Source organism: Camellia sinensis, chromosome 11, assembly GCF_055761805.1.
Source record: "Camellia sinensis isolate YWXY chromosome 11, ASM5576180v1, whole genome shotgun sequence".
NCBI classification, from domain to species: Eukaryota; Viridiplantae; Streptophyta; class Magnoliopsida; order Ericales; family Theaceae; genus Camellia; species Camellia sinensis.
Genome location: NC_138971.1, coordinates 158,439,517 through 158,453,051, shown reverse-complemented (window position 1 = coordinate 158,453,051; position 13,535 = coordinate 158,439,517).

Genomic DNA, 13,535 nt, shown 5'->3' with positions numbered 1-13,535 from the left:
CAATGCAAGTTTGGGGAATAAAAGGGAAGATGCTCACCCTTGAAGAACCCTTGAAGAACAAATGGTCTAGCCTCCTTCTTTGGATCAAAACCAGTCCAAAACTCAAGAAACAACTCCTCTAAGTCCCTCAATCTCGGAATAAGGTGTAATGGTGTGTGTAATGGTGCAAAAGTAAGGTAAAACACACCTTTTGGGCCAAGAAACACACACAAGAAGGGAGAGGGAGAGAGGTATATAGATAATATGTATCTATATCTCTAAAGGCTGATTTTTGCTTCTGTTTTTCTAACCTAGAACCAAGAGGAAAGCCTCTCTCTTATAGGACTCCCTCTTGCAAAGCTTATTCAACAAGCTTGGCTAGAGGGAAATCCCTCCATACACGTGTATGGAGGGGAAAGGAGTTGGTGCCAGCTATCACAGCTGGCACAAAATATCTCCATAAAGTGGAGGAACAGTGGTCGGCTGCCCAAAAATGCTATTCCGGCAAAAAACAGTGCCGACCGGCAACATTTTATGCCGACCGGCAATAAAGTGTGCCGACCGGCAAACAAAATTGCCGATGGAAGAAAAAGACCAGCCGGTGGCCTCCAGCCACTGCCGGTGGTGTATGGGGATGTCTCACAAGGCATTCCCTGCCCCTCTAAGGCAAAACAAAAGTGTTTGGTGCAAAACCAGACACTAAACAGTCGAGTTTGGGGATCCTGAGGCAAGGCACGCGAGCCGAGACCTCCGGGAACTCCAAACGAACACAAACATGGAAGATCACCGTGTGTTCAAACAGTGACGTCCAAGTCTTGAGGACGGTCAAAAATGGGGTGTCTACAGTTGCCCCTCTTTGACAGAACTCGAAAGTCATAACAATGACGGGAGTGAATGTCAAAGCCCAGAGACGACCCATTTTTGACAAGGCCGAAGACTTGGACAAACAAACAAAATACCGATAAATAAATGGTTGTGCCCACAGGCTGCCTACGTATCCCTTTGCAAGGAATCAAACCAGCGTAGTTCAGGGGCAGGATGCAAATGATATGCAGGAAGACTTTGATAATTGGACTTATACGCCACGCGAAGCCAGTTTGTACTCAAAACAATGCAATGTACTAACAAGTACAAGTGAGGTGCGCAAGATAGCGCGATAGGATGCTTGCAAGATGCAAGTGAGGTGCACAAAACAGTGCGATGCGCAGAACAGCGCGAACAACTTTGAAATGCACAAAACAGTGCGATGCGCAAAACGGCGCGAACGAATTTTGAAATGCACAAAAATATTGCGATGCGCAGAACAGCGCGAACAACTTTGAAATGCACAAAAATAGTGCGATGCACAAAACAGCGCGAACAACTTTGAAATGCACAAAACAGTGCGATGCGCAAAACGGCGCGAACGAATTTTGAAATGCACAAAAATATTGCGATGCGCAGAACAGCGCGAACAACTTTTGAAATGCACAAAAATAGTGCGATGCACAAAACAGCGCGAACGAATTTTGAAATGCACAAAAATATTGCGATGCGCAGAACAGCGCGAACAACTTTTGAAATGCACAAAAATAGTGCGATGCACAAAACAGCGCGAACGAATTTTGAAATGCACAAGATAGTGCGATACGCTAAACTGCGCGATTGATTTTGAAATGCACAAAATAGTGCGAGTGAGATACAACCACAAGATGCACAAGACAGTGCTAGTGAGATACAAAGTGTAAGTGCACAAGATAGTGCGAGTGAATGCATGTTCTATGCAAATGAGGTGCATTTTCTATGCAAGTACGGAAGAGTGCATTTTCTATGCAAAAGATACGAGCATTTTCTATGCAAAAAAACAGGAGCATATTCTATGCAATATTGAAAGCATATTCTATGAAGAATCGAAAGAAAACATATTCTATGCAATGGAAGGGCATCAAACATGTACTCTGGTGCCTCCGATTTACCTTTTGGAGGACTTTGTAACAGACTCAACTCAAAAGGGGACACCCCGTTTATATTGGCGAGAGATAACATCTGCTGCTGCTTTAATTGCCATTCTGACTTGAAGCAGGCTTACACTTGGGGTTGAGATACGCTCATACTCCAGAGAAATGGCGAGGTCTGGGAAGGTGCACCTGAAATGCAGTCTCGGATCTTGCCAAAGCTGGAACACCCTAAGATGCTCCAAATTTTCCTTTTTTTTCTTTTGCTTTGCAGTCTGGAACCTACATAGCTTCAGATAGGTCCTTGTTCTACTGTTCACACTTATCGGGGGTGGACCCTGCAGTTTTATGAAAGAACAAATACTGTTTTGCACAAATGTGGAGAATGGCACAGCACTCTGAGCACAAGATGATTTTTGAAAATTGAGAAACGAGTTCTTAACCGGGTATTGAGCCGACGACTGGCCACAGCGCACTACGACTCAACAACGGAAAACAAAAGGTAAACAACCTAAACACATCGAGTAACACTCGAAGCGACTCAAAACAAGAATCGAGACAGACAAAATAAAAACACAAGACTCAAATGTGCACATGGAGCCTGTTTCCCCGGGTATTGTTTCCCACCCTTTCTCATTTGTGATTCTCACATCGCTCGGCCCTCAGGCTCTGTTTTTCTGAAAAAGCCCTTTTCTCACTTTTTCTCTCAACGCACATCTCTCTATTCTTTAATCTCTCATTTTTCATCCCTCCCCAGGGTGGTTGATGAATAAATAGGAAGTTGCGGGTTCTGGCTCCAAGCATTCTGCTAGATTCTCTTCTTCTGCTCACAATAGTGAACTTTCTCCCACAGAGGGGATGCGATGCGGCTGGATGTGCAGCGACGATGCTCTTACTGGGGAGTTTGGACGTGATTAGATCTGTCCAAACAAAGGAGTGGAATATCTTGATCCGTTCCCGTTCGTGCTTCGCACTTGGCTTGATACCTCGTTGCGTGGAGGATGTGAAAGCCTTCTGCCCTTTTGCGGTCAGCTTCAGTGGTGCCCTTTTCTGGCAGGTAGAGTGCCCTTCTTGGCAAGTATGTTGAAAATGGGGAAAAGACAGGAAGCCTGACTCCATTGTGCCCCTAGTTCATCATTTTGACCATTTTTTTATTTTGTTTTCTACGAAAACAATTTTGACCAATATGAGAGTTAGATTAACACACTTGTTCGATTTTTGATTTGAAAATCATGCAAGTCAGGCTATGAGCACTGAAAATTTTCCTCTTTTGGGTCCAAGAAATGGTCCAGTTTTAAAAATGGAATACTTTTCGAGAAGATTAGTCAACCTTAGTAAAAATTCTCAAAAACTATTTTTGCAAACGACCACTGCTCAACGAGTACGGAACCTACTCTTGAGACGCACAACCTCGGATTTAGAGGAAAATTGCCCCTTGCTCGAAGAGAGCTGCATGGCAACGGAAAGTTGCCCCTTGTTTGCACAGCACCGCAGCGCATTGAATGGCAACGGAAAGTTGCCCCTTGTCTGAATGGCACCGTACCGCATTGTGATCAGTCCTCAGAGCGATGATTGCAACCGAACTCCTGGATACAGAAAAGACAAAGATGACTAGAACCATCACATGGACATAGTTGAATTTGAAGTGTTTTACGGCTGGACTTCAGGATGAAGTTGCCTACGTATCCCAAACATGGGAATCAAGCCTTACGTAGTTTGGGGTTAAGGTACACTCGGGTATTTAACCTCTCCTTTTTAGGCTCTAACTTTTGCCAAGGCGCCCGATGCGGGTTTTCGGCCTTGCGAGCTTTGTTCTTCTTTTCTTTTCAATTCTTTTCATTTTTTTATCTTTTCTTTTCTTTCTTTTTTTCTTTTCTTTTTTTTTCTTTTCTTTTCTTCCTTTTTTTTTTTCTTTTTTGTTCTTTTCCTTTTTTCCTTGCTCTAACTTTTGCCTGGGTCGCCCTTCCGGGTTTTCGACCCAGCGAGCCTCTCAAGGGTAAAAGTGTAGCTTTGTCCATGTCAAATGGTTCTGAGATCTCGAATCCGTCTGAATACAGGAGAGTGACTGTTGTTCGCTGACAATGCAGGAGTCCATCCCATGGGGGCTGGATTTGCCCCTAGTGTTGTAGATCGGAACTCAATTTTTCTTTAACAATACTTTCTCTTTCCTCCCTCTGGGATTTGGCGTTCTTGCCGGTCTTCATTGATTTGCAGGACGACCAATCTTCGACTCTTCGAGCACATCTGGCATTTTTGCCCCTAGTTCCAGGGATACTTCTGATCTAGCTTTGCAAGTTTCTTTTGATGACATCTGATCTTCTTGGTCTGACTTCCCTGCCCCTAATTCATGGGCTGCTTCAAATCAGGCCACACAGGCTTCACATTGTGGTTGATCGTTGAACCTTCTGAATCCAAGTTCAAGGTTTGAAAATGAGGGGTCGAGTCTCGAGGCTGAGAGCGATCCTAGGCTGCACAATCTCAAGAGCGATTCCACACAGGTCTTCGTAGGATCGCGCAAAACATTTTTTTTTGAAATCTTTTAAGAAAGCGACTAGTCGCTCGCGCTGAAGACAGTGTGAGACCAATCTGGATCAAGCTAGGATCCTTCTCAGTACTCACATTAACAAGCATGATCTCGATCATTAAAGGCTTAGCATGCCTCTCTTTCTCTCAAATGGTCAAATTTTTGCAAAAACCCGAGGAATTCCTTTCTCTTCGTTTTCATCACAATGTTCAAAAACAGCTTTGAAAAACTTAGGTCAACGCAATGACTTAAAAGCACAGAGAAGCAGGCGAAATGCACTGTCATTCCATTCGACTTTCTGGTACAACTGACACAAGGCAGAAGTAAGCACAAAAGCATGAAAAACCACTGCTGTTTCATTCATAACTGTTGGTGTAACTGGCTCTATGGCAGAAACAGACTCAAATGAAAGCGAAAAGACAAACACAAAACAAAATAGTGATGCCCGAGGTAACATCCCCGGAATCACCTGACTTTAACAAAACAAGACTGACTCGATACAACAAGACAGACCTGACCGACTTAGTACAAAAAGACTGACCATATACAAAACAACAGAACTGACCCAATACCCAAGTCAAAAAGCACAAAAACTAGTGTTCGCACATTGCTCAAAATTGTGCGTGCCAAACGCCACATCTGAAGTAAACTGAGCGCCGCCCGCAGGTGGTTCATCCCTCCAATCGTATCACATTATCCCCTACAAGTTCACTGATCAAGTTCCGATAGACTTTGCAGGACCTGGTGCGGGGATGACCCCATTGTCAAATAGATCCTGTACTTCATGGCGAAGACGGAAGCAGGCGTTGGTAGTATGGCCAGTTTGTTGATGGTACGCGCAGTATTGGGTAGTATCATGTGTAGCCGGAAGAGGGTTCGGGAGAGGCCGAGGCTCAAGGGGTTTGAGATGGCCTTGTCCAACAAGAATTTGGAGAGCTTTGGATAAAGGCATATAGAGGGCATGGAAGACCCTCCGACCTCGGGGTTGGTACTTCAAGGCTTGTGGATTTTTACTGGACGCACCAGCAAAGGGATTGGCAGGTGCTGGCCTGGTTTGCCGATCTCTTCCGAGTGGAGGATTGGAGATAGCAGGATCGTCTCTAGTATGACAGTCCTTCTCCCGATGTTCCCTTTGATCCAGACCGCCTCCAACTTGAGCAGCGAAAGTGTCATCCACAGCTTTTGCAACAACTGCGAGGACTTGCTCTTTATTCAGTCCTTCAGCTTTCAAAGCCTCAATATCCCACCGAAGGTGTTCATGGGGACCAATGCCTGCCCCTATCTTGTTCCTCCCACTCACCTCCATTCTGCCAAGGGATTGGCTTTCCTCAAATGCAGCCCGTCCCAACATCGGGGAGTCTCTTGACATGAAGTTCCCGGTATGTGGTGTGGTCGATGATGGAGCCAATGTCCCGGAGGCCAGATCTGTCACGGTTTTTTGAAGATCTTTAATCATTCCCATCAACTCAGAAGTAGTGGGTTCACGGGTTTGAGATGGTTGAGGTTCAGGTGCACCCATCATGCATAGGTCCATGCTTTCTGGGATAAACACCTCAGGCTTGGGTAGATGGGCCGGGGTGATGTATATGCTGGAGTCAAAGGTGGACGGCAGTATGTGGATGTGATTAAGGTAGGCAGGAGATGTTTGGTCATTGGGGTCTGACAGTGGAGCTATCGTCCGGTTGTCGATGAGATTTTGGACCTCATGACGAAGGCGGTAGCAACGGTCGGTGCCATAACTGCGCTGCTGATGGTACATACAGTACTTGGAGGGATTATGTCTGGCTGGAAGTGGGTCAGGCAGAGGTTGAGGATCGAGGGGTTTGAGATGCCCTCTTTCCATCAAGGCTTTTAGTGCGCTAGTCAGGCTCATATAGAGGGGAGTGAAAGTTCTGCCCTGAGCTCGGACTGGGCCGGCTGTTTGTAGGCTTGGTTTGGCAAAAGGGTTGGCTATGGCGACTGCATTGATCTCGGTGGGTTTGGGAATGACGCTACTACCAGCATTGGTACTCCCTGAAAAAACCTTCCTCGTCGGTTCACTTGTTCTGGGAATGATCCCACTGTTGAACGCATTCTCGATCTGAACCCCCAGATCATGCAAACCTTTGAAAGTGAATAGCGGAGCGACTATCAACTTTTGCAACATATCATGCTCGAGGTTTTGCACCATCATCTGTACTTGATCCCTCTCAGAAGGGCGGCGATCTATCATCTGTGCTGCCTTTGCTCTCCACCTCGCAACAAATTCCACAAAAGGCTCTGTTGGGTTCTGGCGGGTTGCTTCAAGCTCTTGCATGGTCATTTCAACTTGGGTATTGTAAGAATACTGATCAACAAAGGCCTCAGCCAATTCTTCCCAGTTTTGCTTCACTTTATCTTCCAACTTAGCGTACCAAGTGGCTGCTACACCCGACAAGGTTCTTCCATACAGGGAGAGTTTCTGTGGCTTGGTCAGACCCATCGGCTTCAGAACGTCCAAGAAAAGTCGGATATGTACCATTGGATCTCCAGACCCGTCGAAACGGTCGATATATGGCATTTTGAATCTGTCCGGGAGCCGAACGACAGCCTCGGTGTGCCCATCCTCAATGTCGGGAATGGAGTTAAGGCCCTGTGCCTTTTTGAATTGCTTCTCAAGGTTCGCAATCTTCATTGCAGTCGGATTGAGCTCATTAACATCAAGGGAATAAAGCCGCTCATTAGGCTGTACCAGGGGTCTGAGCACCTGAGCTTGAGTCAACCTTTCTCGAGGATTCGGACACTGCAAATCTTCAACTGGCGGAAGTGGGTCAAAGTTTGGCTGGGGTCCCAAAGCTGGATGTGAGGCAGATGCCCCAGATGGACGTTGCATTTCAATACTGGTCTCAGCTTGCATGGCAGTTCCCTGATTTAACGCTGCTATCATGGCCACAAATTCTTCTGAACCCTGGGCCATCATGGTCTATTGAGTCTGAACAAAGGTGATGTGGCTGGCAACTGACGGATCAGATGAATTGGCGAGCCCTGACTGGCCTTTCTTTACCTTGCCTCGGCAAAAGAACACTGGTTGCCCTTGAATTGAATTTCTGACCTAACAAAGTCTATCAGCACTAGTCCAATGTACCCGGGGGATATCGGAGCCTTCTGAAGCTATGGTCCCAGGACTACCTTGCAAAAGAGAAAATAGACAGCATCTCAGCTCGGATATGATCATAGTGGAATAACTGTGCTCAACACTGATCACTGTTCCCCCAAATATCTGTCCCAAAATTGATACCCTCAGGTAAAACTGATTCCCAAAATACTGAACTGGTGCCCGCAGGCCTGATGCCCAGACTTGTAAACTGAAATATGCATTCCTATAGAGATACACTCTAAAAGCACATAGCAAGTAAAAAGAGCCAAAACACCCCTATGTTGGGGTAGGGTTTCCCTGTCCTATTTTGTTAGGAGCTAGGGTTTCACTACGCACGCAGTGGTTTCAAACAACCTATAATCGGGTAAGCAACCTGTCCTAGCTTGGAATGGTCACTATGGATTCCGAATATGCACTAGGTCGAATGGTCAAAAAGGGTGCCCTGGTAAAACCGGGGTTTGTGTTCCCATGCTGTCAGAGCCCATAACCGGTCAGCCTTATGGACATGTCTTGACAAGACAAGCCTCCGGCAAACCGTTCAGGAATGGCAGATGGCAAACACTATGTTCCTAGGCGCACCAATGCACATGCAATGCAAAGAAACACATAAGCGAAATCAAAACAGGATATCATGAGTTCGAGTCAAGCTCTCTAAACTCCCCAGCAGAGTCGCCAGAAACTGTAGACGCGCCCGTGGGCCTCATGCTACAGTTCGGACTCAATTTGTGTCACGGTTCTTAATCTGAACCAAAGAGTCCAAATCTGGCAAATCGTTTTGAGAAACAGATTTTTGAAAAAGTAGTGCCAAACATGGACTGCTTTGCCAGATACAGAGTCGCCACCTAAATATTTTTTATGGGAGAATTTAGGAAACCCTGACTCGGTGCCGAAGGCCACATGTCCGTCATCACCGGAGTTGTCTCGGCTCGGGAGCTTGGGTACGATCGGGGAAGGTCAGCTATGAGCACCCCCTTTCGCCCGGTCCGAAGACCGGCCTCTACTAACCGTGATATCTTGTTTTGAAAACGTTATGTGTTCTTATCCCGATTATTAGCCTAGAATTACTATGTTATGCGCGCAAACAAGTATAGACCAAATCGCCTAAATTGGAACAAAACATTTCATGTTTGTTTTGAAAATGGTTTGCTACTCGCAAGTAGGCTAAAATGCAGGTTTTGCCACCCTCAAGTGGGCTTTTAGAGAAGATGATTTTGCCACTATCTAGTGGGCTTAAAATTCACAGTTTTAATGCATTATTCCAATTTAGGTAATTCAACCTCCATCCACAGGCATTCAAGCAGTTATATCACATAAGCAGCTAGCCTCATGGTAATCATACTGTCATGTTAACATTCACACGCATGCGAGATGCTAAAGCATAACCACTTACATTGTACTCCGTGCCAAAACAATAAACTAGTTAGCAAATGTGCGTGTCCTAGTTCATGTTATTTTGCCTAATGCAACACATACAAGATGCAATTTTAGTTAGGCTCGGTTAACCTAAATATGGCATATGATATGCAACCAACTGTTTCATGTATTCAATTTTGGAATTTGAAAATACGAATGCGGTTAGTATGATGTACCGAGCCCGGTGCATGCCAACAGATGCATGAATGCACGCATGCATATCATAAGGTGTGCTAATCTCAAAAATGCCCTAATCTACCATTATAAGCAGATAAATAAAAGGGAAGAAAGAAATGGGGATTGGAAGACATACACACACTCACCCACACTTATTACATGTTTACCCTCACTCAGAGGGTTCGAATTAATATTACAGTCCCAAAATAATGAACAAACAAAATTATTACAAAATTTCTCTAATTAATTAAAAAAAATGAAGCAAAAGGAAAGAAGAGGGTGGCCACAGCCTCTGCCTCGGGGTGCGCGGATGATGCATGCTCGAGTCCGTCCTGCCCGGAAAACCCGTACTATACTCTTGTCGCCTCTGTTTGTACTGCCTTGTCTTTCTGAAAATTGCCAAAGTACTGGAACAAGCTCCTTGCATCCTGCAGAGCACCACCGGCCAGACAGAATTGCCACCGGCACTTCAAAATTCCCATCGGCACTTTATCGGATTCATCGGCATTCCAGATAGTGCCGGTCGGCACTAAATTCTGCCGGTCGGCAGAAACTTCCTGCAGAAGACAATTTGACAGCAAACAGAGAACAGACAGTGCATAGCATGGAGTTTTTGGACACATGTAAGCATGGTCCTACTTCTTATCATGTTTTGAACTCAAAGAAGCATGACTTTCGATCCTTGAACCACCAATGGTACATGGTGGGTCAAAAGATCGAATTTGCAATTTGATATGAAAATGTATGCAACAAACAACATGAAAACCGGGGCCTTATCAAGATGGAGTCAAAGGTCCCGATGACCGGGAATCGAGGCACATTGCATCACTTGAAGTATGAATGGTCCTTGATTCCCACACTTAGTTTGACACCCCAAACCAAGTAAATGCAATGTATGTAATGCTCAACAAGGCTCAAATGTATCATGCCATCAAGATGTAAAGCACAACAAGCATTATGCAACCAACATGGTAAATGTATAATATCAAGCATACAAGGTACAAACATGATATAAACATGGACCAAATTGACTATGGGATTGATGTGCTACAAAGCTTAATGGAACAACTATGCAACAAACATGGAGCAAACATGCAAGAGGGCTTAAAATGGCAAAGGGGGCAGGCCCTCACCCTTCTCAAAACAGTGGCCAAGAGTGCTCAAAATGATAGACAATCAACTCATGTTAACAAGCAAACTCATGGTCCCAAAGCTAAGGCGCACAAAGAGACAACTTACCCCCACCAACACGACCTCTCATGGCATGATCAAAGCCAAGCAAAAACAGAATTTGTGCATGCAAAAAAAGGACCCCAAGACTCCTAATATGGCAGCTAAAACATCTCCCATAAAGCATATGCACTAAGGCTCATTCTTAGGCATAAGAGGACACACCCCCAAGGCATTAAAGAGGCCATGCATGCACACATACAAGCATGATTCTTGGGCTAAAATGTGGTCCTTAGATGATGTTGAATCATGAGGGTTAATCACAAACATACATATTAGAGGTCAACATGCTCAAAGCTTTTAAGCTAAAATACAAAGCAACCTTAACACACATGTCAAGCATAACTAAATGGATAACCAACAAACCTTAAACATGGAAAAACAACACTAAGAACTTCATGGAACTAAACCAATTCTCACAAGAATCATGGCCTAATCATGATATGCACTTCTAAGCAAGATGGAGCAATACAAAGCAAATATTACAAGCATACAAAGAGGCCCAAATCCGACCAAAAACAGAGGTTATATATGACCTAAGATGCCTAAAAAAATGCTGGAATGAAGCCAAGAAACATCAAGCACACATGCTACCCTCTTGAGCCCAAAAAGCAAGGAAACAAAACCATAAAGGGAGAGGGGTGTCCCTCCCCTATGCAAGACTTCAAACCAACTTTTTTGACACTAAAATACACTGATTTTTAGTGATGAAAAGATCAAAGTGCTGAAATGAACAAAACCTTATCAAAGAGGCACCAAAATAGACCAAACAAGGCCTTATGAGGATGAGTTTGCACTCTAAACACAAAGTGACCTTAATGAAAGTGCTAGAGCAGGAAAATATGAGCCTTTTTTATGTTATACACAAGAGCCAAAACAATAAAAAAATAGGTAGAAAACCAATGCAAGTTTGGGGAATAAAAGGGAAGATGCTCACCCTTGAAGAACCCTTGAAGAACAAATGGTCTAGCCTCCTTCTTTGGATCAAAACCAGTCCAAAACTCAAGAAACAACTCCTCTAAGTCCCTCAATCTCGGAATAAGGTGTAATGGTGTGTGTAATGGTGCAAAAGTAAGGTAAAACACACCTTTTGGGCCAAGAAACACACACAAGAAGGGAGAGGGAGAGAGGTATATAGATAATATGTATCTATATCTCTAAAGGCTGATTTTTGCTTCTGTTTTTCTAACCTAGAACCAAGAGGAAAGCCTCTCTCTTATAGGACTCCCTCTTGCAAAGCTTATTCAACAAGCTTGGCTAGAGGGAAATCCCTCCATACACGTGTATGGAGGGGAAAGGAGTTGGTGCCAGCTATCACAGCTGGCACAAAATATCTCCATAAAGTGGAGGAACAGTGGTCGGCTGCCCAAAAATGCTATTCCGGCAAAAAACAGTGCCGACCGGCAACATATTATGCCGACCGGCAATAAAGTGTGCCGACCGGCAAACAAAATTGCCGATGGAAGAAAAAGACCAGCCGGTGGCCTCCAGCCACTGCCGGTGGTGTATGGGGATGTCTCACAAGGCATTCCCTGCCCCTCTAAGGCAAAACAAAAGTGTTTGGTGCAAAACCAGACACTAAACAGTCGAGTTTGGGGATCCTGAGGCAAGGCGCGCGAGCCGAGACCTCCGGGAACTCCAAACGAACACAAACATGGAAGATCACCGTGTGTTCAAACAATGACGTCCAAGTCTTGAGGATGGTCAAAAATGGGGTGTCTACAATCATCTTGCCGACTTGTACATTCGGGACATAGTGAGGTTGCACGGGGTACCAGTGACGATCGTCTCAGATAGAGATCCTCGTTTTACTGCCAGGTTGTGGCAGAGTTTGCAGAGTGCCTTAGGCACTAAGTTGACCTTTAGCACGGCTTATCATCCACAGACTGACGGGCAGTCCGAGCGTACTATTCAGATCCTTGAGGATATGCTTCGGGGTTGTGTTCTAGACTTTAGTGGGTCGTGGGAGAGGCACTTGCCGTTGGTGGAGTTTGCCTACAACAACAGTTTTCAGTCTAGTATCGGTATGGCACCGTTTGAGGCCTTGTATGGCCGACCGTGTAGATCTCCCGTTTGTTGGGCCGAAGTGGGTGATGCACCTCTGTTGGGCCCGGAGTTGGTGAGGGAAACGACGGAGAAAGTTGAGCTGATCCGTAAGAGGCTTGTTACAGCACAGAGTCGTCAGAAATCTTACGCCGACCGTAGGAGGAGACCTTTGGTGTTTGACATGGGAGATCATGTCTTTCTGAAGATATCACCTAGACGGGGATTGATGAGGTTTGGGAAGAGCGGGAAGTTGTCCCCTCGGTTCATTGGTCCTTTTGAGATCCTTGAGAGGATTGGCGAGGCTGCCTATCGTTTAGCTTTGCCACCGCAGTTGTCCGGAGTACATGACGTGTTTCATGTGAGTATGCTTCGGAAATATGAGCCGGATCCGTCACATGTGTTGGATTGGACCGATTTAATGGTTGATGAGGATGTCTTGTATGAGGAGAGACCGATTCGAGTCTTGGATAGGCGGGATCAAGTTTTGCGAGGCAAAACCATCCCTTTGGTCAAAGTTTTGTGGAAACATCATGGAGTGGAGGAAGCCACTTGGGAACGTGAGTTGGAAGTCCGCGAAAAATACCCGGACATGTTTATCAATTTGTAATCTTGTATTGAGATTTTGGTAATATTGTTGAACTTAAGAGCTTTACATATGTCTTAAGTTGTAAAACATTGAGTATGTTTTGGTAAATGGGTGTATCTTGAAACTTGCTTCATTATAGAAGTTTAGTGTAACATTGCATATGTTGATTACATTGTTGAATGTGTTGTATATATCATGCAATTGAATATGACATGGGAATTGTTAACATTGAAAGGAATAATGCATAATAGTGATGCAGGGTGAAATATATATATGTTGTTTTATATATATTGTGAGATACCTCTTGATAAAGAGATGAAGTGACCAGTATTGGGTCAAGTTGTTTATTATTGTTATATAATATCTTTGGGAATTGAGAAAAACTTTTTTTTTTTTTATAAACTTATGCTTAATTTCGGGGACGAAATTCTTTTAAGGGGGGGAGGTTATAGCGACCCCGGTCTTTTCCCATTTGATTATTATATCCGGACTTAGGTTTCGTTTGTTCTGTCATTGTGTAATTATTGTTGT